At 39.8% G+C, this 27,461-nt stretch overlaps 1 protein-coding gene across 1 annotated transcript in view; it reads left to right on the forward strand.

The window, feature by feature from the left end:
* MAML2 (mastermind like transcriptional coactivator 2) overlaps positions 1 to 27,461 on the forward strand; it is a 370,219-nt gene that overhangs the window by 191,818 nt on the left and 150,940 nt on the right. The window lies entirely within an intron of this gene.

The raw sequence follows: 27,461 nt of genomic DNA on the forward strand, positions 1-27,461 counted from the left end.
AGCAGGGCAGCATCTGCTTTGGGGAGGCCTCAGGGAATTTTTATTCATGGTTAAAGGCAAAGCAGGAGCAGAAACAGGACAAAGAAAGTAGGGGAAGGTGCCACACACTTTGAAACCACCCGATGTGAGAACTTACCATCATGAGAACAGCACTGAGGGGTGGGTGCGAAACCACTCATGAAGGATCCACTCCCATGATCCAGTCACCTCCCACCAGGCCCTACCTCCAACATGGAGGATTACAACTGAACATGAGATTTGGGTGGGAACACAGATCTAAACTATATCCAAACCATGTCAAGGGCCAGTTATATGAGCTAGTAGTCTGAAAGCTCCTGAAGGGCAGAAACTATATCTACTAGCTGCCAGGAAATATAATGCATAACCGTATTGCCAGATATGACAGACTAAGAAGAAATAGTGGAAATACTTTGGATGCCCAATGATGGGAGAGGCACCCCTTGGAGAAATCAAGGAAAAGGCTGCATTTCAGCTCAGCCCTGTGGATCAGAAGGCTAAAGAGAGGTGAGAGAATGTCCCAGGCAAGGGCAAAGGCAGGAGCTGAGGAAGGATGAATGGAGCATGATCTGAGAAAGGAAAGTGTCCCGGTAGGCTGGAAGGAAGTGGAAATTAGCTGACGGAGTTTTAAGTGGATTCAGCAGGCACCAGGGAGCAACAGAAGGTTTTGTGTTACAGCAGTGATGGGAAATAGGTAGAGCTATGCTTTAAAGCAATGCTTTTCAGACTTTAATGTGCATTCAGATCACCAAGAGAGCTTGTTAAAGTATACATTCAGTTTCAGTAGGTCTAGGGAGGGGCTTAAGATTCTGCATTTCTAAGAAGCTCCCAGGTGATGCTGATGCTGCTAGACTGTAGAACACGCTTTCAGCAGGGAGACTTCAAAAATATGTTGTAATGAAGGCAAGTAAATTAGAGTGGGGAGGCCTGGAAACCATCAAGCAGGAGTAAGTATGGTGGCCCCACAAAGGTAAAGCAGGTTTGAGCTAGAGTAGTGACCACGGGGATGGAGAAGAGGAATATCTGGTAGCAGTCAAATTTTCAGGGCTGAATAACTATCTTATGCAGGGTGAGGGGGATGGGTCCCTCATTAATGAGTCTGAGACCCCAAAGCTGTGAGTGTGGGTGTTTTGAGCATGCCCCTGCCCTCACTCTCTGCTCTCATCATCCTGAACTACTTGCAGTTCCGCGGAGTTGCCAGGCTATCTGTCTGGGCTTGTGTACCATTACTAACGGTTCAAGAAATACTAACGTCTCTCTCCATCCCTTTACCAGATTAACTCCTATACAACCTTTAGGATTCAAGGTAAGTGTCAGCTCTTCCCAGAAGTCTTTCCACGCACCCTCACTCACTTCCTGCTCCCAGGCTGGATTACGTATCCTTTCTATGTGCTCTCACTTTATCTTGCGAGGTCTCATATCCAAGTGCTGTGTATTCTGATTACACACTTGTCATTGAAGCTGAGCTTCTTGAGAGCAGGGATTATCTTTTTCAGCTTTGCGACTTTGTCACCCCTCCTAGTAGAGACTCAGTAAATGTTTGATGTATGAATCAGGAGGAAGAGCAAAGCATTTCTTGCTGTGATGGCAATAGCTTTTGTATCTGTTGAAAATTGTTAACGAGATAGCAAAGTCAATTCTTTAGATATTGAATTTAATTTAGTTTGGTACATGATAATTGGAGGTGTAGAATATTCAGGTGAAGATATCCTACAAGTAATTAGATGTTTTGGAATACAAGTTAGAAGACAATTTAGTACTGGCTATGATGACTTAGGAGTCACATGCATTGAGGTGACAGTTAAGAACATGGTGGTGGATCAAATAAAGACAGAGAGACAGGCAGAGCAGGGGAGAGACAGAGGGAGAGGGAGAGATCAGCAGAGAAATTTAGACACAAAGAGAGGGAGACAGAGAGCAGCCAGAGGCAAACAGAGACAGACTGAAGACAATTTTACTTTTCAACTTTTTTTTTTTTTTCCGAGATAGAGCCTTGTTCTGTCGTCCAGGCTGGAGTGCAGTGGTGTGATCTCAGCTCACTGCAGCCTGCATCTCCTGGGTTCAAGCAGTTCTCCTGCCTCAGCCTTCCAAGTACCCAAGTAGCTGGGATTACAGGTGCACACCACCACGCCCAGATAATTTGTGTGTGTGTGTGTGTGTCTGTGTGTATGTGTGTGTGTGTGTTAGTAGAGATGGGATTTCACCATGTTGGCCAGGCTGGTCTCGAACTCTTGACCTCGTGATCTGCCCACCTCGGCCTCCCAAAGTGCTGAGATTACAGGTGTGAGCCACCACGCCTGGCCTACTTTTCAATTTTGAAGAGCTCCTTTGACACCATGGAGGAGGCACATCACTGGGTTGCATGCCACAGTGGAAGGCAGTGTTCATCCTGAATGGTTACTGGAGACTTCAAGAGGGAGATCCTAAAGTGACGAGGTTTGAGATGCCACCTTAAGTGATAGGACTGTATGTGAGGACAAGATTCAGAAATCAACTTTGCATCCATGCTAACCAGGCCTGTTTTGTGCATGGACTAGAAGCTTCCTACCTGGGCAGAATCCCATTCATCAAAATGTAGATGGATTTAAGGCTTGGTCTCAACTCCTTGGTCTCAACTCCTTTGATGAATCCCATTTATCAGAATGTAGACGGATTTAAAGCTTGGTCTCAACTCGTCTGTCCTTTGGTTCCCAAACCACTTGATGAAATAATAATCAGCTTGCGCAGATGCTTTCTGTCTTTCTCATACACATGCACTCCTTCTTTCTGCCTTCTATCAGGTAGTGTGTGCATGTGTGCGTGTGTGTGTGTGTGTATTTTTCAGAATTTTAAGACGTTTCAGGCCAGAAAGACATTTCTCCACTTCAAATTTGATTCCCAATCTTTCAGGGAAAGCAATGCATTAAACAAAAAGAAATACTCAGCTGCAGGCAGCCAGGCACCCTGCAAATCATAGTGTGGACAGGCACCTATAAGGCTTTCAGAAAGAATGACCACATCTAGGCTTTTGTGCGTGTGTGTTACCCAAAGCAGAATTTTAACAGACTTCTATTGTGTTTCTCCATTCAGTTCACTTGGAGGGTGACATTTTGCCCTCAAATTCATATGTATAGTTGCTCTAAGAGACTTTCAGAGCTACATGCCTGACAAAATCAGACCTTCTGTTTTATCTGAAACAACCCCCCAAAGAAAATCATTGAATCTGAATGAACAGAATAATTCTTTATGTCCATGGGAGACAGGCAGACAAAACCCAATAAAAATGAAGAAAGAAAGAGACATGGCAATGATTTGTTTTTCATAATTACTTATTCTGAGTAGAACGGAGCAGGGGAAGAGGGTTCCTTTTAACGTGTCCGGACGTGACAGATGAGGTGTGCTCATCATGTATATGCAGGAGAGATGAATGCACCACAGTCTTGTTAAAGGAGATGCTTCTCATTGGACAGAGATATATTTCTATCTGGAATGCTGGAGATAAACAGCCAGCATTTTACTCCTCATTTTCATCATGCCGAAAGCCCCTCACTGTTCTTTCAGAGGGGTAGGTGATGTGACCAGCATGCATCAGACCATTCTTTTCTATGTCCTGCGGCAAAAACAATCCCCCTTTTAAGACACAACACAGGGGTACCCCAAGTGCATATTTTGCTCTGAACAATACCCCCAAAATGTGCCTGTGATAGATTTGGAAATCATACTTACTGGAGTGAAAAAAAACTGCATCATCTCTAAATTCATTTTCCTTTCCTTGTAACCAAACAGTTTACTTTGGTGCAAAATTTGCTCAAGAAGGAGTTAAGCCAGGAATCAAGGGAGAGAAAGAAAAAAGGAAAATTTCAGTTAAATTGTCTTTGTTTCTTCACTTATGTGGCAAGGGTAAATAATTTTTTTCTGCTTAAAACACATAGCCTTTGCTCATGGAAGAGCTGAATCCAAAAGATTCTGACTTGAACTATAGAAGACGTAAGTCAGATCTATGATTTAAAAAAATAGAAACTAATAGTACAATTTTTCGTATATATGATTAAGGGAGGGTTTAATATATTCATGAATCATTTCCTAAGACTGTTATGAATTCAAGGACAAAGGATGAAACAATGATAAGTGTAGGAAGTATAAAAATAAGGGTTACGCTATAACCTTTTATGTATCCATATTACAGTCATGTATGGACTTAGAGTGTATCTAAAGTCCTATGAATACAGAAGCTAAAATTTGGGAATTTGAGCATTGCTGGGAGATTATATTCCATATCACTCATCGTATAGAAAAGGAAATATTGACAAAAAAAGTTTAGCTATATAGCATATACAGTATCATTTCTTCAGTCATGCCTGTAATTACTTATTAAAATTTTCTTGCACCTACAATGAGGCAGATACTAAGTACACTACAATGAGTTTGATACTAACTCGTAAGTGGGTATTCTATAAATGGCTTTTTAATAAATAAAGGATAGAACATGGTCTCACTCTGGGGTAGCTGAAAGGTTGAGCTCAAGTCTCACGATCCCCAGGAGACAACATGGCCTTTCCTTTTCAGCAAAGAGTGTGCCAAAACAGATTGGTCTGTCACCATTTTTCTCATTGCTTCTACATTAAAAAGGGCTGCCTACTGCCTCTTTTCACCTTTAAAGAATCTCAAGAAAAATAAGTCATCAACACTATTTTAAACATCAAACTGTTTCTCTCCTACAAACCCAAATGAGCAACTGTCCACAGATGAGGAATCTTCAAGTCTGGATGCCACAGTCCTGCCTCGCTGCTGTATTCAGAGTCTCGGTGGTAGGACGAGGAGCATAGAAAATCCTGACGCTGCCATTTACTGAGCACCTATCTCATGGCAAGTATTTGAGGTCCTTTACACAGAGGTTTCATCTAATCCTCAAAGTAAACTATGATATGGTGTGATCAGCTCACATAGTTGAAGATACTGAAGGTCAAAAAGGTTAAAAAACAGACTTATACAGCTGACTGGTGATATATCTTAGATTTGGACCCACCCCTATCTGACTCTCAGCCCCACGGTTTGTCCCCTGTCCTGCCTCCCTGATTCACTGCTAATAGCAATATTGTGTACAATTCTTCAAAATCATTTCAACTATGAGCAAGTAGTGAGTACGTATAGCCAGACTGGCCTTGAACATGGTTCCTCATTTTCTCTTGTTGAAACCTACCAGATCTCATGGACTGCCCAAGGATCCCAAGAGGTGGACTTTCTTGTAAGAAATCTGTCTGAGGCCTGGTGTGGTGGCTCATGCCTGTAATCCCAGCACTTTGGGAGATAGATGTGGGCGGATCATCTGAGGTCAGGAGTTCGAGACCAGCCTGACCAACATGGAGAAACCCTGTTTCTACTAAAAATACAAAATTAGCCGGGCGTGGTGGCACATGCCTGTAATCCCAGCTACTCAGGAAGCTGAGGCAGGAGAATCACTTGAACCTGGGACACGGAAGTTGCGGTGAGCCACGATCATACCATTGCACTCCAGCCTGGGTCACAAGAGCAAAACTCTGTTTCAAAAGAAAAAAAAAAGAAACCCGCCTGGCTACCTTCAAACAGTTAAGTTCCCACTACCAATAATATTATATAAATTATATCCTGATGGTGCTCCTATGTAAGATACCACACTAACACAATGATATGGACATGTAAACATTTCCCCTTACCTTGTGGTTATAGGAGTAGATTGAAATCATCCATATTTTATGTGATCATATGCATGTCATCATGTTTGTGTGTGACACACACACACACGTATAAGTATACATTTTGTTTTTTTAATTTTGAAATGGAGTTTTGCTCTTGTTGCCCAGGCTCAAGTGCCGTAGCGCAATCTCAGCTCACTGCAACCTCTGCCTCCCGGGTTCAAGTGATTCTCCTGCCTCTGCCTTCCAAGAAGCTGGGATGACAGGTACCCACCACCTCCCCTGGCTAATTTTTTATATTTTTAGTCGAGACAGGGTTTCACCATGTTGCCAGGCTGGTCTTGAACTCCTGAACTCAGGTGATCCACCCACCTCAGGCTCCCAAAGTGTTGTGTTGGGATTACAGGCATGAGCCACTGCGCCCGAACAAGTATACAATTTTTAAAAGCCTTCATATATCACGATTTTATCAGGACAGTCCTTTAAAAAACTAGGAAACTGTTAGAGAATTTAAGACAACAAGTAACAGGTTACACAGCTAATAAGTGAAGGAGACAGGACCAGAACCCACATGTCTTAACTCCTAGACAAATATTTCTTCCACCGTGCCAGGCAGTTGAAAATTCCCAGCCTTATCATGTGCTCCTCATATTTTCCCTAAAAATTTACAAGGCAGCATGATATTATCTGACCTATCACTGTAAATATTTTAGCATTTAAATGAGGAGGCGGAGGAAAGAGAAAAATGTTTCTGTAGAGATTTTTACAGAGATAAAGAGTTATTGGTTTTCTTCCAAAGATCTTGAGCATTTAATGAGACTACTGTCCATGAGCTGGTACAGGGTTTTTAGCAATATCATGGTTGCTATTTGGCAGCTTGCTGTCTTCCTCAAGGTCTCCAGAGGGAAAACAGGAAGCAAGGCTTAGTTCTAACTGAAGCTTGACTCTGGTCTTAGCACTGCATAAAACATGCCACCTCTCTGAGCTTCCGTTTCACCATTTTTTAAAATGAAGGTAATAACTCCTGTTTGCCAACTCACAGACTTGTTTTTGAGAATCCAGTGAGGTAATGCATGTGAAACTTCCTCGAAAACCATTAGTATTGAATGCCACTCAAATGTAGGGGATTATTATTAATATTATTAATGGATCACAGAGATTCCATAGCACTGAGAAAATGATCAAATTAAAATAACCAGATGCATTGGAAGTTGATCAGGGCAGCCTTCACTCCAAATTACCTTTGACTCTTCCCGTCTCTCCCTAGAATCTAAAATGGGGAAAGTAATTTCTATTCCACAGGACTTGTATCAGAGTGAAACAAAAATGTTTGTGAAGCGCCTAGAGTAGTAGCACTTGGTATATATCTGGCCTCTTTTCTAAAACTTCCAGAGATGAAACCCTGTCTGTCATCACATAGCCTGTCAGATGATCTAAAACAGGATAGCAAGTATCCTTATTATTTGTTAATATTTCTATTATTCTCAATTTATGCCACTTCCTATAATTCCACAATAAAAATAGAGCCATTCATCAGATAATAAGCGCAGTGCTCCCTCTCTTCTAAGGTCGGCTACATGGACAGGAAGGGTGCGGGTAGAGCAAGTATCTGGGGAATTGCATAGGAGCGAGGGCCCTAAATCTGTGAAAAGGAGCTAATTAATTCGTCCACATACTGTTGAACAGAACCCTCTTCCACAACTTACTCTATTGGTCCCAACCTCCCTTCCTCTCCTCCCCTCATTCTTGGCTTACTGGAAGATTTAACCATAACTAAGCATGCTAGCAAGTACTGGGTTACAGACACTAACTTTCTTTCTCAATAAGTATTCTTCTTAACTACATTATGAAAATTCTTCTCTAGATGTATGTATTTGTTTAAAGTCCTTTGAGACTCTGATTAATGTTACTCAGTATCTGCCCAGCAGTGTGATCTCAGTTGCTCATTGTTTTACCTGGTTAAATGTTCTTTCATTCAGCTGCAGAATTGAGAGGAGAACTCCCAGCTCTGAATAAAAAGCCCATTGCTCATTTCTTTATGTCATACTTCCAGCCATGAAATTATGAGACTCCTATAAACTCTTCATTTCAGTTGCTGTCCTGTTCCAGGACATTCTCTACCAGACCTCCCAAGCAAGAATTCCGGGATGATACTTAGTGCAATTGTGCTAGCATCTTCAAACACTGCAGTGAGGTGTTTGAAATAAAATGTGTAATTATGGTAGTGGAAAGCTACATCTGATTCCAAACGAACCTCAGGTTCTCCCAGCTATAATTAGAGAGCAAGGTTCACGGCACAGATTTTCCCATGAAATCCAGTTCAAGTGAGGCTTCTGTTCTTTCAGAGGGGCTCCTGGAGATGGAGATTGTGATTAAATGATTTGACATTGGTCCCCCTTCCCAATACTAAAGAGATTGTCTACTGTCATTCTTGGAGTCTAAAAGCACAAAATATATGCAAGGAATTAATGTTGTTTGGAGTTTTGGATAATAATCTTCCAATTTATTTGTCTCTGAATAGGGACAATTTAGAACAGGGAAGGAAAGTTATAGACACACACCCACAGAAACCCACGGACCAAAGTGTGCAGAAGTAAAAACCGCCTCTTAAATATCTCCAGAGAAATTTATGGAAATGGGAAATCCCTGTAGCTTTGGATAAAGCTAGACATTGTTTTGAATAATCTCACAGGTCCCTGCAACTTAAAATCTATCATGATAGGAGTAAGAGCAAGATGACCAAGGGGCCAAAGATTTTCTTGTTTCCTATTAATATTTTGAGGACTGTCCATCTGAATCTTCTCAAAAGCATAGATTTCTTGACTGCCCTTGGAGGGTTTTTGTAATTAGGCATATTTAGCTGTGCCATGTTATACTGCTACAGGAAGAATCCCATTTGTCAGCAGTTTTAAACATTGCCAAATAAAGGCTTATTGGCAAACAGCAGTGAACACTCTGATAATGACCCAACTTTAGAAAACACACACCCTGCTGTGTTGTATTCAAGCCACAGTTCTATTGAAATAAAAAAGAGAGACAATGCCTGCTTTCAGACACTGGAGATCCTTTGTATTCCAATAAAAGTCTAAATTAATGTTTTAAAAGGTTATTGCTATTTTTTCCCATTTAGCTGGCATCATTTGTAAGTCTTACTTAGACAGGGTTCTATGTTATTTTACTATTTCTTTTTGCACAAAAGCTAGTATATGATTGTGTTAGATCATCAGCTTCTGGTTTTCATTAGACAAACCTGAAATACCCTATTATTAAGATTAAACAAAAAAATAGTTGTTTTCTTATTCTGAAACCTATTATTTTGAGGCTGCTCTGATCAGAGAAAGAGAAATCAGTTTTGCAAAACCTGATGGAGAGATAACTTCAAGAGGAGTAGCAATAACCTCATCAATGCTGCATTTAGCTTGCTTTTATATATGAGATCCCTTCCTGGATCTGACAACGGGAAAGAAGGATACTTTCATTCTTTGGCATTTGCAGTACTTCTTTAGTATCAGAGGGCTTTCAAAGTGCGAAATATAGGGCAAAGGATACTGTTTGCCTATGTAATGTCAGCAAACTGGTCAGGTGCTGTAGAGAATCTGCAATAACATAGTACTGGAACCTGAGGGTTATGAGATCTTGATCTCCATATCATTTAACGCTTAGCATGGTATTTCTCAATGTTAACTCTCAGACTAAGCCATTAGCAAGTGGTGGGTATTTATCCAGTCATACAAGCTTAACAGGGAAAAAGAGTCAGAATAACATTCACTAATCAGGATTTCCCTGAGTCTTCCACTATTCAAATGGAAACTCGAGCATCCTCAGATTTCTCCCAAATAGATGAAAAAGTGGCATCTCATATGGACTCTCTTCCTCCTGAATTATTGTTACTGGTCCTTTGCGCTTCAACGTAGAAGTAATTTCTTCAGAAAACCTACTCTACCAAACTGAAGAGGAGTTAGGTTCCTCTTATATGTGCTTGCAAATTATTATAGCTCTGTGCATACAATATTGAGATTCTCTATGGCCTTGTTGCTTTCCTGCACTAGATTGTGAGCACCATGATGTTAAGGATCATATCTTTTCACTGTACTATTAGCTGCACATAGCAGACTGCATGCCACATTGTAAGTGTTTAGTAAATGTTAATTAAATGAATATCTTCTGATACTAGCTTTTTTGATCACCCCATCACCTTGGCTAGTTTTCTCTCATCCTGCCCAGATTGCTGAGGTGGGCGCTAGCACCTGCAGAGACAGTCTTGGTGATGTCGGCCACAGTGCCAGCTCTGCTGATAGTGCCCATCAATGTGGACATGGAAATGGTCCTAGCTTCATGCTGATGATGCTCCCTGTTGATGCAGAAACACCTGATTCCAGTGCTACATTACTTTGTTTGCTTTATGCCCTGTGCCTTAGTTTTGCTGTTCTCATTTCCAAGACATAGGCCTGGTCCTTAGGAGTGGAAAAGGAAGGCAATTGGAGGGAGGAGGTCTTCTGTGCTCAGAATCACCCCTTTCTCTATGATAGTGCCTCAAACTCATTTACCTTGGCTCTCGTCCCTGAGGATGAGTTTTTTCTCAGGATACTCTTTGGTTTCTCATTTAAATGGACCTTGGTGGGATTTCTCTTCTCCATCTGACAGGCCTAAATATGCCCTGTTCTCTTGGTAAGCACAATTGAGGCTCTAGCTGGGGCTTCTTCTGTAGTATATACGTAAAAAACTACCTGTCCATAGGCAATCTTTTGCTCCTTTGTATTTCAGGAGAGATGTCAGCCAGGTAAAATACAATATACTTAATTAAATTTGAATATCTGGTAAACAATAAATGATTTTTTTTCAGTATGTCCCAAATGTTATGCAGGACATATTTGTACTAAAAATATGCTGCACTCCAGCCTAAAAGTAAGCACCTCACCGGAAGGATGTCATTCTTCTTTCCCCACCCTATATACCTGGGCTTATCTTAAGCCTTTGAGCGTTGATAGCTAACAATAAAGATATGGTCAGCAGTGTGGTACAAAGCAGGCCAAATATTACATGAGACATACTTAGGCCAAAAAATTACTTGTATTTCTGAAATTCAAATTTAACTAGGCATCCTATTATTTTTACTTACATCTGACCAACCTAGTCCTGAGTCAAAAGCAGCAAAGAAAGCCATTTGAAAGACAGAGACAGTGATGTTCCTGTGTGTCCCTAAAATGACAGCTCCTAGCTTGGCCCGTGATGGAATAATAATAGATGGAGCCAGTCAAATATATTTGACCTCTTTAGCCCATAGGCTTACCCTAATCCAGACTGGCTTCTGGGCTCTAGAGGGAGAACGAGCTACCTGACCCTCAAGTTCTGGACTCTGGATATATCTGTCATGTGGATCTCGAATAGTCCTCTGAGAACTACTGAACTACACAGAGAGTGACGTCTAGGGGCAGCACTGTTCCAGGCTACATCAACTGGAGCTAAGAAGTGCCTCTGCATGTAAGAGCTCTGGTTTAAAGTCAGAAAAATTTAGAGAGTAGCTTCTTATGGTTTGCTCAAGAAAACTCCAAGATCTTGTCTTCTGCTGGCCATTCATCAAAACTGGCTTAGATTCATCTCAGCTTCTGTTCATGTTGGGCAGAAGTACTGTGCCTTAGTCCAAAACTACATACCTCACCAGAGGCAATAACAGTGGTTTTACTGCTATCTTTTCTCCCTCATCTACCTGGGCTGATTTTAAGATTTTGAGGATTAAATAACTAACAAGAAAAATATAATTTGCCAACAGTATGGTGAGATCAGGCCAAGGCAAAAGGTGAAAATGAATTGACATTAACACGGTAAGCAATTAATTTTCTTCCCTTAGTCCTGGCTTTTGTGCTTGCCACAAGTCTAATGGAGTACCAGATGAACCATGCCAATGCCTGGGCATTAATAACAAAACAAAAGTTGATAAAGACAGATAAAATCATCCACGGAGGCAGGAAGCAATTAACTACATAAAGTGAAACATCATCAATGACACGCCTTAGCAGCAATTTACTTGGGTTTGAGAACTTTTGTTCTGATGGTTTTCAATAAGTTTTCCTCGTTTTCTGCAGCTTCCTTAATTCAATAGATTCTTTAAAGATAGAATTACGCAGTCATTACTGCCCACATACCCAGGCCTTCACTGCAACAGAGAGAGTAGATGTGGGTGGAAAGAGTGGGAATAGGCAACAGAGATGGAAATTTCAAAGGCCCTTCCTTAACGTTTGCCTTTACTTGAGTATTTTGTATTATTTTGGTCTTTGCCATCATCTGGTATTGCCCTGAGAAGTTGAGCTTCTGCACTGTCTTTATGAAAAACACTGAAAAACAAGTTGTTGCTGACCAAAATGATTATGAGTAGGTGAAGGGGAGAGGTAGCCCCAGAGGTCAGATTTCCTGCTGTCAAATCATCTTTCTCTAGGGATCAAAAAATTCCTGTGATTCTTCTTAAAGAATTTAACATGGTTGGAGATTTCTTACTCTTTCTTAAATATATCAGAAAAAGGAACGGTTATGTAGCCAATATTTGAGATGATAATTGTTGGATACTGATGTCTTTTAACAGTGGTAAGTGATAGGCCTAATATATCTGACCTCTGTACAAAGTTGTATTAGGAAAGCTGATTTGGTCGGAAAAAGGTTTTATTACCATACAGTTCCGGCATATCTTCCATGTAAGATATCGTAAGTATCAAATGACAAGAGTTCTGGAATTTACTACATGAGAAAGTATAACTAGCGACTTTTCATATTTTTTGGAAGGCTAAAGAGAAATTAAATTTTAAAATGGGTTGTGAAATCTCTTTCTTAGCAGCATTTTATGGTAGATGACAAGCATCTGCCCCCCAGTTTTAGAAGACTGGTCTATGTAAGGTAAAGGACTCAGCCAGATAAATCAAGCAACCTAGGACAATATAAAATTGTCAGGAGGATTCCCAAGTTCTGGGGATCATAGAAACTCACCGATCTCTACCTGGAAAGCTTTTTGGGGCCTTCCTGGACTGTGTCTCAAAGGTGCTTCCAACTCAGGCATTTCCAAGTGAGAATGCATTATCAAACCCAGTCCCTGGTGGTTTACCCGGCAATTGTTATTCACCAACTCTCCCATCTTTCTTACCCTCTCTGGATGCTGGCTGACCACTTCGGGGTAAGGAAAACAGGAAGAGTGCAGTAAGATCGCCCATTAGCAGCCATTAGGAGCTCAACATTCATATCTCAGCAGTCACTGGAATAGATTTTTCATAAATTTCCTGAGCACCCTTGTGGTACACAAGATAAAATGCAGCCATTTTGCTCCCTCTTGTACAGTGGCATAAATAACTTCCTTTGGCCACAAAGCTTCAGAGTTAGGAACTATACAAAGATCTCCTAGGCAAGGGGCAGGAACATGAGCTCAGGTGGAGGTCTGGAAATTAGCACTTGAAGAGGGAGACAAAGGAATAGCTTTCAGGGATTCAGTCAACAAATACAGGTATCAGCATGAACTACAGGAAAGTATATTTTTCTTCATTTTCTTGCATTCCACTTTGTTTCATGTCACCATTTTGGGGTGTTCACATCTTTGATTACAAAAGAAGAATCGTGAGGTATACAACAAAACAGAATCCTGTGTTTTTATTGGCCTAAATATGTGAAGGACTTATTTTGGCCCTAATAACTCCAAGTTAGGTAACATTTACCACAGTCATTTTTTAATCATTTGGTTCAAAATAGGAATGACAGAGGCCAAAAAGCCTACCAGTTATAAAGACATTGCTCTTGATAAATACAGGAATACTGTGGGAAAAAGGATGGAAAGGGGGAATTATTTCACTGAAACACACTACCCTTTCAGATAATTAGCACATAAAAAAATTCTTGAAAAATAACAGTCTTAGGAACCAACTATATATTTAATAATTTTCAGGTTTAATGCAATTATAAAATTCTAATTTTCTAATAATAATATTCATCATCCAAGTGATTAATATTAACCATAAACACCCACAGTTTCTTCTCTTTCCCCTGCCCACAGTCTTTCAGACACACTCACACAGTGTATATACAGTATATTAAAATGGAGACTGAGTGGTCAGTGATTTCGTGGACAATACCATACTTGTTATTCTTCTTCCATCTGAAAGGCAAGAAACAAAGGAATTCCAAAGCTTAGATTATGTGAGGAAACTTTCTGGCTCCCAGTACATGTGTTGTCCAATTCTTAAAATGCCCAGGCGAAAGCAAACTTAGACTCTTATTCAAAGTCTTTGTTGAAGAGACAAAGGAATTGGGTTTTCCCTAAAGATTTTTCTAAACCAGTCAGATTTGCTTCTTTTGATCCAGGCGTATAAGAGACAGTAAGAGAAATTTAGTCTTGGGAATTACTACTTTAAACAAAGGCCAGAAACAGTGGTGTCTATTTTTAAAGCCTCCTCAATTTCTTCCCAGTAACCAAGTACAAGGTAATTTGAATTCTGTTTCCAGTCAATACAGTTACCCTGATTGCATTCTACAATTTAGCAACCTTTTCTTTATACTTGATTTCTATAATATTAAGTATATACAACATTTCCTTCCCTTTTAACCCGGTTTCCACTTACAGTGTTCTGTGTATTTGAGATCTGTGTGGTGGCCTGCCTGAACTCATGGAAAACTGACAACACTGAAAGGGAATTGTTGTAGTTAAGCTTCCCTTAATGGCACTTTTAAAAAAACAGCAGTGGAAAAAAATAACAAGGCACTAGTCAGATGTGATTTTTGGCAGATACTTCACTGAGAGTGCTCAGGGCATCCCCAGAAATTATAACCCTCAAAGGTGTTCAGGGTACAGTAAATAAAGCAAGATACAGTTATTTTAATGTTCGTCCAATTGATTCAGTTCTCTTCCCTGCAAGGTCTTAGTAACACGGATTTTGATCTAAGTGAAAGGTCAGCTTTGAAGTAAGTGTAAAGTTATTTACAGGAAATGAAGCAAAAAGTGGGCTTTCATGAATTTTGAAATTTCTCTATTATTGAGGAGAAAATGAACTGTGTCATCAGCTGAAAGAAAAACAGATGCCTAACTTCTCATAGTAAAGTTAAATAATACCTACCATACCAGACTGATGCTATTAGCTCTAAAATTTGAAATTCACCAAGGTCTGTTTTCCCCAACTTTAGATGTGAAAGCAGGAAATAAACAACTGTGAATAAGGCTCTAAGTAACTATGTAGCAGTTGTAATTTGGGGGGTGGGGGAAGACTGCCAAGATGAGATAATCGTAGTGGGGTTTTCTTTCCAATATGGGATGCTAAATAGACATTTGTGATAACTACATAATCAACAACATCTTTAAATATTTAATTTCTTGTCAGTTGTTATCTAAATTGACTTCAACTCATGTGTATGTATGTGTGTATGTATTGCATATATACATATAACTACATCTGTCAGAGGGAAGTGGCCAATTGAAGCAATTATGTGGCTCATTCTGCAAAGAAAAAAAAAGGAAGAGGAGAATCCTGATGATAAGGGGAAAAAGTTTAGATAACTGTGATTTACTGTATAGATTTCTATTTAGATATAACATGGACTTCTTCAAATAATATGTCTACCTATAGTCTTGGACTTCTTCCTACTCTAGATCAAAACATTGATTCCTAGATGTGTTTAGATGTCATGTGTAAGTGAGTTCACTGGCACCTCAGTGCAGCTTGGCTTGGTGCTATGCTGGTTCTCACTTAATGGGATTAGTTATTAAAATTTACTTCAAAATTAACTCAGTTCAATAAAAAATCTATTAAGTAGCTACTGTGTCCCAGACTTTTAGCTAGGTGCAAGGAGACCACAGTTCATTTCAATATAATCTTTTTTTTTTTTTTCTGAGACAGAGTCTCGCTCTGTTGCCTAGGCTGGAGTTTAGTGGTGCTATCTTAGCTCACTGCAACCTCCACCTCCCAAGTTCAAGTGATTCTCCTGTCTTAGCCTCTCGAGTACTTAGTATTACAGGCACACACCACCATGCCCGGCTAATTTTTTTGTGTATTTTCAGTAGAGGCAGGGTTTCACCATGTTGACCAGGTTAGTCTCAAACTCCTGACCTCAAGTGATCCACGAGTCTCAGCCTCCCAAAATATAATCTTATAAGGTGTTTTGTTGTTGCTGCTGCTGTTGTTAAAATGATTCCCTGGTCTAATGCCTAAGGAAGTAACAGAAAGGTAAAATGCAATATAAGACCTCTGGCTTACAAGTTCCATTCCCTGATACCCACAGGGGCCTCCTGAGATCAGGTGAATATGGCAGGATTAATTTAACCAAGAGACCAGAGGCAAGTGATTCTCCAAGCCCTGTGGCAGAGGAGGCCAAAAAAATGCCATTCCCATTCAACCTTTGGGATCAGAAAGACCTGGGTTTAGGCATGCATTCTCATCCTTTCCTTCCCCAACCCTAGCACCAGAAATCAGAGAAAGAGATTCATTTTGTTCAATGTATGGATATTTTGTTCAATATATGGACATTCTGACTCTCTGCATGTCACTATTAGGAATTAAGAATACAGCCCTGAGCAGAGAGCCAGAAGAGTCACTCCTCTAAAGATAGAAAACAACATGCCAATTTTTAGGTTATAAAGCTATGCAAACTATAAGAAAAAGCTGACCCTTACTATAAGTAATTATTCACTTTTGTTTCATTTGGTTAGTTATTTCCAGCACAAAAATACTATAAAATCATTACCACAGTTAAAAAAAAAAAAAGACTTGAGTTGGGACCTCTCTTCTGTCACCTACCTGCTGAGTGAACTTTAAATACTTGACATCTCTAAGTCTCAGTTTCTTCCTGTAAGAAGAAATATCAGGCCAAACTGATAAGCCTGGTGTGAGGATGAAATGAGGTAATGTATCTTCTTAGTCCATTTTGTGTTGCTATAACAGAATACCTGAGACTGGGTACTTTATTAAGAATGCAGATATATATCTCACAGTTCTGGAGACTGGGAAGTCCAAGGAACAGGCATCTTGTGAGGTGCTGTCTTGGTAGAAGGTGGACAGACAAGAGGGCACAAAAGAGAGAGGGGGCCAAACTTACTCTTTTATTAGGAACTCCCTCCCATGATAACTCACTCACTCCCACAGTAGCAGCATTAATTCGTTCACAAAGACTGTGCCTAATCACCTCTTAAAGGTTTCACCTCTCAACACTGTTGCTTTGGGGATTAAGTTTCCAACACATGAACATTGTGGGGCACATTCAACCCATAGCATGTTGCTAGTGCAATACCTGGCATTGGGAAAATGCTCAATATATGTCTACTGTTATTATCATCCCACTTCTGCAATAGCTGGGCAACACAATGAACTGCAGAAGCTCTGGATGTCATGGCTTGCACATGCCTGCAACTCAACTTTTAGAAGGAGCTTTTGCTGTTTATTCTCCTAATACATGATAGAGTGGCAAATAAGGAAATAGCAGCCAGTGGTATTTATGACTTTCCATAGCAACCATGTCTGTTTACCCCTCTTAGCTAGAGGAAATAAAGGCAATACTGCCGGATTAGTTGAAACATGCCATTTACTTTTTACTACAATGTGGTAAGTAAAAACAGAGAATATTATTATAAAATTTCTATGTATCAAGTAGTTGGGCATGTCGAATAGAATTAAAAGGAAAGAAGAATAGACTAATTTACATACAGCAAAACTTCCTTGACTCATTTTTTAAAATTTCAGTATAATATTTGATCAAGTTTGACTGATTTGAAATATATGGGAAGCATGATCTTCTAAGCAAATAAATAATCCCAGAATCCTAAAATACCCACTAATGTTGTATAAGAAGGAATGCAATAGAATCAGACATTTGATATCTTCCCTTAATTCATTAAACATGTGTCAGAAATGTATTATGTGTCAAGGACTGTTCCAGGCATTGGCATGCAATGAGGAATAAAGCAGGTGTGGTGGTTGCTCACCTAAAACTTTTAACCTAGTATGTGAGGAAGATAATAAACAAGTAAACAAAGTACTTTGTATTTATTTTGTAATAAGGACTTTAAGGAAAAAATAAGAGTCCTGTGTTTATACTTAGCTGTATAATCTTCAGTAAGTCATATTCAGAGACTAATAGAATTTAAAGACGTCTTAAAGATCCATTACAAAGGCCTTATGAGCTATAAAGCACTAAACAACTAAAAATAATAATTATCAGCAATGTCTAATTATAAACCATTCTTTCTTTCTTCTGTTTTGTTTTGTTTTGTTTTTAATTAGGATCTTGCTCTGTTGCCCAGGCTGGAATACAGTTGCATGATCTCAGCTTACTGCAACCTCTGCCTCCTGGGCTCAAGTGGTACTCCCACCTCAGCCTCTTGAGTAGCTGGAACTACAGGCACATGCCATCACACACAGCTAATTTTTGTATTTTTTGTAGAGACAGGGTTTCACGATATTTCCCAGGTTGATCTCAGACTCCTGGGCTCAAGCAATCTGCCTGCCTCAGCTTCCCAAAGTGCTAGGATTACAGGTTTGAGCCACCATGCCTGGCCTATTAACCATTCTTATCTGGTAATTTATGTGGCCTTTAAAGGTTTCTATTATATTCTCATATTCCTCATTTGAAGTACAAATATGTTTCTTAAAACCATAAAATATATTTTATTAAATATTCCATATTCTAATATTTTTATTTTCTTAAACTGGTTTTCTGACAAGTTGACCTAGAGAAGGCTGAATATTCACACAGATCTTTCATAGGGAAAAGAATCAAGGTGTTTAATGACTATATATGGGCTCCCACTCCTATGCATGAAGACATGTAAATGGCTGAAAAATAGCAGATCTGGGTGCTTGTGAAATGTTAAAATCAATAATAAAATTACAAATTTAAAAATAAGAAAATGTAGCAAATATTTTACCTTGCTTACATAACTAAGTTTTCCCAAATGGCGTTCAACAAAAATTGAAGTCAGAATATAGATTGCAGAACACTGACACAGGAATATATTTATTTTATATTAATAGAATGTTTTCTTTTAATGGCTCCCTTGTGATTTTTTTCATTCTTTTTGAAATTTAAGTAACTTGGATAAAAGTTATCAAGAAATATCTTTATCCGGGAAAGCCCACTTGAGGATGATGTTTTCTCTTACACATCCTGTATCCACATATCTCCCTTGCAGAATAGCTTGCAATGTAGCAGGCACTCACTATGTGTTATTGAATGAGATGTAACACTTAAGTAGACATATTTTAATTTTTACTCTAATATTTTATCCATAAGCATCAGAAAGTAGCAGTATATTAGGCATGGCCAACATGTTACAGAATTTAATGTAAATGTTACCAAAGTTTCAGAAATAGCTTATACTATCAAACTTAGAAAAGACTAATGTGTAAGCCCAAATACAACTTGGACCTCTACAATGAGAACTGTAACATGCAGCAGACCAGAACACCCAAATACACTGATGAATTAATTCTTTCCTACAGGTAGAGAGGACAAATTACCAGGTAAGTTATTTGTTAGGTATGAAAGCAGAGCTACATATTTGGTAGCTACATATTTGGTAGAAACATTGTCATGGCTGTTGTCAGAAAGCTAAGAACACGCCATATCCACCTCCACTCTAGGTTTATGTTTGCAGAATGCCTCATATCTGTCTGTGAACAAGGCAAACACACATTAACAGATTCCTGTGTTTGAGTTCTACTTTCTTGTTGCTATCATGCTAATCTTCTGTTATCATTCAAATATTGTTTCTTCCAAGTGTATAAATCAAATAATTATTCTGTAACTTTATAAATGCCAAAATAACTATCTTCGCCAGCTTGTACTTGATGTCTAAAATTGAAATGTGGTTAATTCTGAGGTAATTAGACTTACTAGGGCATACGCTCTGCCTGTATTGTCTGTCTTGTTCACTGCTGAATCTTTACCACCTTGCAGGCCTGGCACACAATAGGTCCTTAATAACTGTTCATTGAACAAATGAATTAGAGTAAGTTATTGCAACAAATGCCTGACCTTATTTTGCATATTGTTTTTCCTAATTTCCTGCTCTTAGGGTAAGCTTTTGGGGATCATTTTCTGTATATGAGGTGGGTGAGAACAAAATATGTATGTGCACACACCATGAGCTATGTTTTCCATTTCAGTGCAAGACAGATGTGATTCTTGCCCATCAGGAAATTTTTACCTTAAAATGTACAATTCATTGGCTTTTTAGTATATTTTTATTTTTATTTTTATTTTTTGAGACAGAGTCTCACTTTGTTGCCCAGGCTGGAGTGCAGTGGCACAATCTCAGCTCACTGCAACCTCGACCTCCCAGGTTCAAGTGATTCTCCTGCCTCAGCCTCCCAAGTAGCTGGGACTGCAGGTGATTGTCACCATGCCTGGCTTAATTTTTGTAGTTTTAGTAGAGACGGGGTTTTACCATGTTGGCCAGGCTGGTCTCAAATGCCAGACCTCAAGCGATCTACTTGCCTCAGCCTCCCAAAGTGCTAGAATGCAGGTGTGAGCCACCATGCCCAGCCAATTTTTAAAATTATGCAACCATCACGACTATCTAATTCTAGAACACTTCTATCACCCTATAAAGAAACTCCATGTCCATTAATAGTCACTCCTCGCATTCCTCTTTCCATGGATTCTTATAACTACTAATATACTTTCTGAATCTATCAACTTGCCTATTCTTGGTATTTCATATAAATGCAATCATAAGTGTAGTTTATCCTGGAGAATGTTTCATGTACACTTCAGAAAAGCATGTATTATTTTCTCGAGTGTATAACAAGTTGTTGGGTATATGGTCTATGTATTTCAGTTAGCTTTACTTGGCTTATAGTGTTGTTGAAGCCTTCTATTCCCTTGTTTTTCTTATGTCTAGCTGTTTTGTGCATTACTGAAAGTAGGATTTTGAAGTCTCAAACTATTTTTATTATTTATCTCTTCAATTCTGTGAATTTTTCATATGTTTTGAAGCTGTTTTTAGGTGCATATATGTTTATAATTGTTATGTCTTATAGGTGGATTAAGCCTTTTATCATTCTTTGCCTTTATGTATGCTGTTCTCTTTCCCAGGAATGTTTGGGATATCTTTTTATTTCTATCCTGCTGATATTTTACCCATTCCCCAACATACATCTTAAATACTGTTTATTTTGAGGTAGTTCTCAGTCTTTCTGCTGGTTCTGATTACGCTTGCTATAGATTTTGTATAGCTCTGTTATGAAATTTATGCTTTTGTCTTCCTACCCCTAATTAAAGGGATTCTTTCATCTTTGTGCCTCATTCCATGCCTCGTATGGTAGGCATTTAATAAATATTTCTAACATCAAAAAAGAATTAGGCTTTTTTTGGATGGTCCTAGACAATTGATGTAGGATAAGGGGTAGAAGTTAATAGGAAGTGTACTTTAGTTCCATTTTTAAACAAAAGAAAATAAGATTTTAATTACTTAAAAAAAAAAAGAAACAGTTGGGTCAAGTAGAATATTCCCCTCCGAGTAATTAAGGCGAAGACTGAAGGATCATTTGTAGGAAATGGAGAACATTTCTATTTAGAACTTTAAAATCTTAATTTTTTTTCCCTTGTAAAGAAATCTCAAGCCTTGAGTGTAAGAATGGCAGATGTTCTAACTATAGCAAATAATTCTTAAAAGCAACTAAAATCCAACTTATAGATTTTACTTCATCTTTCATGTCCCTAGATTGGATCCTTTCTTCAAGATTAAAACAGCAAGCCATGGTACATATTATGGCTTGGCAAGCTTAGAGCATTTTGGAATCTTCTTACTTATCCCTCTCTAACTTCTTGCCAACTGGAAGATTGTGATGAGACAGGAGGTAGAGAAAGCTGTTGACTGAGGAAGCAGAAAGAAGTATCACATATCCTTCTTGAGTTTCTGAACCATGTTATGATTTCACTAGAAAAATGACACCCTTTTGGAAGTCCCCTTCAGAGGAATGGCCTTAGAGAAGCAGGTGGATCCTCTGGTTTATCTTCTGCACAAGAAGCCCTGCCTGGGAGAACTGACAGCCTTTTTGGAGTCCAAGTGCCAAACACCCACACACACAGCAAATGCCAGGAAGATAATCTTCAAATTAGGTGATACAGCTGAAATATTCTCAGGCTTATATCTCCATAGCTGTGGAACATTTTATCTGCCCATTATTTTGTTCAGTTACACTCTCAGAACCATTATAATATATCTGGGCTAATATGAGCTTGAGGTAATGTTTTTGTACTCAGCTGCAAGATGGTAACTTTCCATTATACCTAGTAGTTCTTAGCCTTTTGAAGGTTAGATCCAAATGGGGAGCTTTAAAAAATACTGATAGTTGGGAAGCAGAAAACCAAATATTACATGTTCTCACTTATAAGTGGAAGCTAAACCATGGGTACACATGGACAAATAGATGGGAACAAAATACACCAGGGACTCCAAAAGGAGGGACGGAGGGAGCAGCAGTAAGGGCTGACAAACTTCCTGTTGGGTACTATGTTCACTATATAGATGTTGGGATCAAGAGAAGCCCAGGACCAGGCACAGTGGCTCACGCCTGTAATCCCAGCACATTGGGAGGCCGAGATGGTGGATCATGAGGTCAGGAGTTCGAGACCAGCCTGGCCAACGTGGTAAAACCCCGTCTCTACTAAAGATACAAAAATTAGTCAGGTGTGGTGGTGCGCATCTGTAGTCCCAGCTACTTGGGAGGCTGAGGCAGAGAATCACTTGAACCCGAATGGTGGAGGTTGCAGTGAGCCAAGATCATGCCACTGCACTACAGCCTGGGAGACAGAGCGAGACTCGATCTCAAAAAAAAAAAAAAGGAAAAAGAGAAGCCCAAACCTCAGCATAATGCAATATATCCTTGAAGCAAATCTGCATATGTACCACCTGAATCTAAAATCAAAATTTAAATCAAAACAAAACATTACCCACAGTTGTATTCCACTACCCACCTCTGCCCCATTTGGATTTAGTTTGTCTGGATTTCAGCACAGGTGTTGGTATTTTCAAAAGTGCTCCCAGACGATTCTAGCATGCAACCAAGGGTGTAAAGTAATGATCTAGAACTGTGGCTCGCAAAGTGTGGTTCCTGGACCAGCAGCATCAGCATCACCTGGAAACTTGTTAGAAAGCCAAATTCTTAGGCCCACCTGACATCTGAAACTCTAGGGGTAAAGCCCAGCAATCTGGGCTTTTAAAAGTCCTCCAGGTGAACTACTGGTCTAGAATAAAGAGACCTCTTCTTATTTTTGGAACATCCTTTTGATTAAAAAAAAAAAAAGTGAGAATCTGACCAATTCAGTATGTATGTTGGAGGGGGTGTCCATTTTACAGACTGGTAGAGAATAATGCAAAGCTGAACATAGCGGCTTCCATAAGCACCTTTTTTCTGTATGATTATTGGTAAATATTGAGTTAAATACTGTCTAGTAGATTTGTACCATGTAGTTGGCTAATTTGGCTCATGTATAGATTACCCCCAACCCCCAGATACACACAAAATTCCTAACAATGAATGGATTGTCCTCAAAAATAGACTATACTGTAAAATTTCAGCCTGAGCTTTACTGAAACTCTATGATTTATGTAAATAACAATTTTGGACTTCACACATACTCCGTACTTTTTTGTCAATGCCACCTGCCAGGGGAATTATGGTTTGCCTTGAGTTGACAGATTTACATTTGATTTGTGCTTCATTCATTGCTAAAGAGTAAAGATCAGTTAAAGGCCGATTTGCCCTGTGATGAAACATGTCACTAACTCTACATTTGAGCTATTTACATGTTTATTAAGAGTGATAATCATAAATTGAAAGCACAATCCCACAAAAGATATTGGAGAGCCCTGTGAGCACCATGCCACGTGAACCTGATAAATAGGAAGTGGTGTAAATCCTAGTGTCAGCGGGACAGCTCACATGTGTGTCACGCAAGAAGATGGTGTGGCAGCACTTTCAGGTTGATATGTATATGATGATTCCAATAAGCAAATTCTCAAGTTTTGGTGTGTGGACTAGGAGTGTTTTTGTTTTTCAACACTGAGCTCACTCTGTTGCCCAGGATGGAGTGCAGTGGTGTGATCTCGACTCACTGCAACCTTCACCTTCCAGGTCCAAGCAGTTCTCCTATCTCAGCCTCTTGAGTAGCTGAGACTACAGGTGTAAGCCACCATATCTGGCTAATTTTTGTAGTTTTAGTAGAAATGGGGTTTCACCATATTCATCAGGCTGATCTCGAACACCTGACTACTTCAGGTGATCCACATGCCTCAACCTCCCAAAATTCTGGGATTACAGCTGTGAGCCACTGTGCCCAGCAGGATTAGGAGTATTGATATCACTTGTGAGCTTTTTAGAAAAAGACGCACAGTCCCCACCCTTTACCTGCTGAATCAGAATCTATAGGATAACAAGATCTCCAGATGACATCTATACACACTAAGGTTTGAGAAGCGCTAAGCTAGTGATTATTTCATAAACAATGTCTACATTTTTTGGCATTACTGGATTTGAACATGCTGTTTCTAAAGCAAGCAGTCTGTGGTTTTCTCCATTCTGACGTTTCCAATGGAAACAGTAGGGCCACTCGGATGGGAAGTCAGCAGGAACAGCTGACCAAGAAAGGAAGTTTAGATTGAACAAAGGTTTGCTTCATTTTTATTGCCCCTGGAGGAAGAACAATACTGTACAGAAGCTGTTAATGATGGGCTGGATTCGAAGGCAGTAATCTGTGCCAAAATCCAAATGTGTTTTTACTCTAAACCTCTCTCCAGATGTCTAGCTTTACTCCAAAGTTTCCAGCTGGTTAGAACCCCACAGAAATGGCTGGTCACTAAAACATATTTAAACATAAAATATATTCATATTAACTTTATTTTCAATTTCTTCTCTTTTAATAATTTCATTAACTTCCATTAGCCAGCATATTATTTGGTGCTGATGGAAAATGTCTAGTTGACCTCGATGGAGAGATTTTAGTGGAGATTGTGCTCTGTTTAACAGCGCACACAGGTAACTATGGCAACCCTCCATTTCAGTTATGAACGTGTTATACAAATCCTAAGTGAAAACAGCCTCAGCCTATCAGTCTTTTTTAATAAGTAATCTAACAATAGTGGACCATTCAATCCAGAGAAAAGACTTTCATTTAACCGAGCAATAATTGAAATGGCACTATGCAGGGAGAGCTATGATCTTAACATATTGGCCAACCTGTTAGCATGATTTCCTTGGGCGCTGTTCAGTAAATCACCCATCCAGTTGAAACAGATACAGAGAAACCACATGTAACCACTCAGGCAATTTTGCCCATCAACATTCTGCACCTTTCAAGCCAAACTTTACCAATGGTTTCAAGAAATAGCAGGTGTGGTTTCCCTAATTTGCAGATGGAAACACCAACACCAAATCAACAAGTGATGAGGAGACTGTGTTCTCTGGCAGCCTATAGGAACTGCACCGGAGGTCACTGCACTGGTCCTACTGCTCAAGCCTTTTTCTCGTATCCACCGTCTGCCCCCCACTTGCCTGGACCCACATGCACTGTCATCATGCTTAGTTCATGTTTTTGTGGTGGTGTTCACCACTGTATCCTCAGGGCCTCGCACAGTGCCCAGCAAATGAGAACTGCTCAATGATATTTGTTGAATGAATCAATGAATACATAATTGGATTTATATTATGTATAATATAAGTCAGTTTCAGCCAGTTTGCAATAGTTGTCTTCCTCTCCACTTTCAAAGTGCTTCCCAGTCTCCAAGATCCAATTCAAGAGCAATGTGCTCCCTGAAGACTTCTTTAATTTTCAGTCTAAAATAACATCTCACCCATCAGAATCCTGATATAGTACTTGCTTTCTCTACTATTTTTGTTTTGTTTTGTTTTGTTTTTTGAGAGGGAGTTTCACTCTGTCACCCAGGCTGGAGTGCAGTGGTACGATCTTGGCTCACTGCAACTTCTACCTGCTGGGTTCAAGTGATTTTCCTGTCTCTGCCTCCTGAGTAGCTGGGACTACAGGTGCATGCTACCACACTCTGATAATTTTTGTATTTCTAGTAGAGATGGGGTCTCACCATACTGATCATGTTGGTCTGGAACTCCTGACCTCAGGTGATCCACCTACCTCGGCTTCCCAAAGTGCTGGGATTACAGATGGGAGCGCTGTGCCTGGCCTCTCTGCTATTCTTTTTACTGCTGTCATTTTCTTTCAGAAAATCTTGTTTCTGTTTCTATAGTATATTTATTAACTATGATTTCCAGGAGACCAGTGACAATGCCCTGTATCCCTCAGAACTCCCAGAATAACGCCTTGCACATCACATATGCTACCTGCATAGTTAGGGCTTATAAGTCAGCATGTCACAAAATATTATGACCGTATGGGAAGGAAAGTTTTTTCCTGGTGTCCCAGGAAAGGCTCGACCTGAGGTCTAAGTTCCTGCTCTGCATGTGAATTAGGGGTTTCTGTAGGCCAGGGACCACTGTGGGCCTCTTTCCTACTCTTATCTTGCCCAATGGCACAGTTACAACCAGAATCTATGCCTTTTGCTTCTCAGCAGGTATGTGTCCCCTAAAGAACGCTTTGATCCCTAACTTTCTTCATCAGCCTCATGGCCAGATTCATATAATTGCTGGGTCTAATGCTGTACAAAAAAGCCTTCCTGGATTATGACAAGCAAAGGGAAGAGGAGATGATTAAGAGGCTCATTTTACGCTTCTCTTGCTGGAGGACCTTTACTCATTGCCTTTCGCTTCACCATTAGTAACATGTCAAGGGCTGCTGGGGTCATAAATAACACGAACTGTTCATGGCACAGAGAACGGAGAACAGGCAGATAGTACTGACACATTTAGGATTTTGTGATATGTGTGCCAACCCAGCACACACACTGCAGAACCTGCCTCTTCCCTGTCCACTTGCCCAGACCCCAGAGAGACTGGGTACACACATGTCAGTCTGGCTACCTCCCAGGGGACTGTTGTACCATTTTCCAATCTTGTAGGTTCACAATCACAGCACTTGCCCTAGAATTACTGAGAAGAGCAAGACACCATCCTCTTTTGTAAAACTGATGTTAGTGTAGTGGGGTTCAGAGCCTTCTCCAGCAGCAGCCACCCATTTGTGTTACAGATGTCACTCCATGCCTCTCTTGCACTTTCCCCTAACAAGTCCCAGGGTGCTGAGACTAGGAGATGGACAGAATATTTTTGTGCCATCCCTGCACAGTGTGACTAAGGGATCCCACAGCCTAAAGGTCACCTTGTACAAGGTAAAGTGCTCCTGCTTGAATAACCACAAACAGTCTCTGTCCAGTGTCTGTCTCTTCCCCTCTCAGTTCAGTTGCTTCTCTGCCTTTACCCCTAATAATCTGTAGAAATAATGAACTTCTCAGGTCATTCAAGGGCAACTCATTAACTTCCTTAGGAAAAGCCAGAAATGTCTTTTCTTCCGAAGTGGTAGCTTAATGGCCACAAGCAGATAATGCTTTATCAAGAGGTAATAATAAAATAATAAAATAATAAAATGGGGCTCATGTGATATGTAACAAGAGGCCCAATTTAGGAGACAGGTGTCAAATAATGTAGCCATCACGCATTCTTACCAGTGGATGACACAGGAGGAAACAGAAGCTGAAGGAGCCGGGATTGAGAATATCTTGAGAAAGCTGCATCTGAGCATAATATATAAGTAGCTTCTTTTTGTAAATCGTGGCAGGTTTAGCATTTGATTCCTGGCTTCACATGGACCCTTTGAAGTATTTTCCTGATCTGTGGTCTCCTTCCCTCCTTCTTTCCCGCCCTTTTACTA

Source organism: Sapajus apella, unplaced genomic scaffold, assembly GCF_009761245.1.
Source record: "Sapajus apella isolate SASKATOON/1434 unplaced genomic scaffold, GSC_monkey_1.0 scaffold34, whole genome shotgun sequence".
Classification (NCBI taxonomy): domain Eukaryota; kingdom Metazoa; phylum Chordata; class Mammalia; order Primates; family Cebidae; genus Sapajus; species Sapajus apella.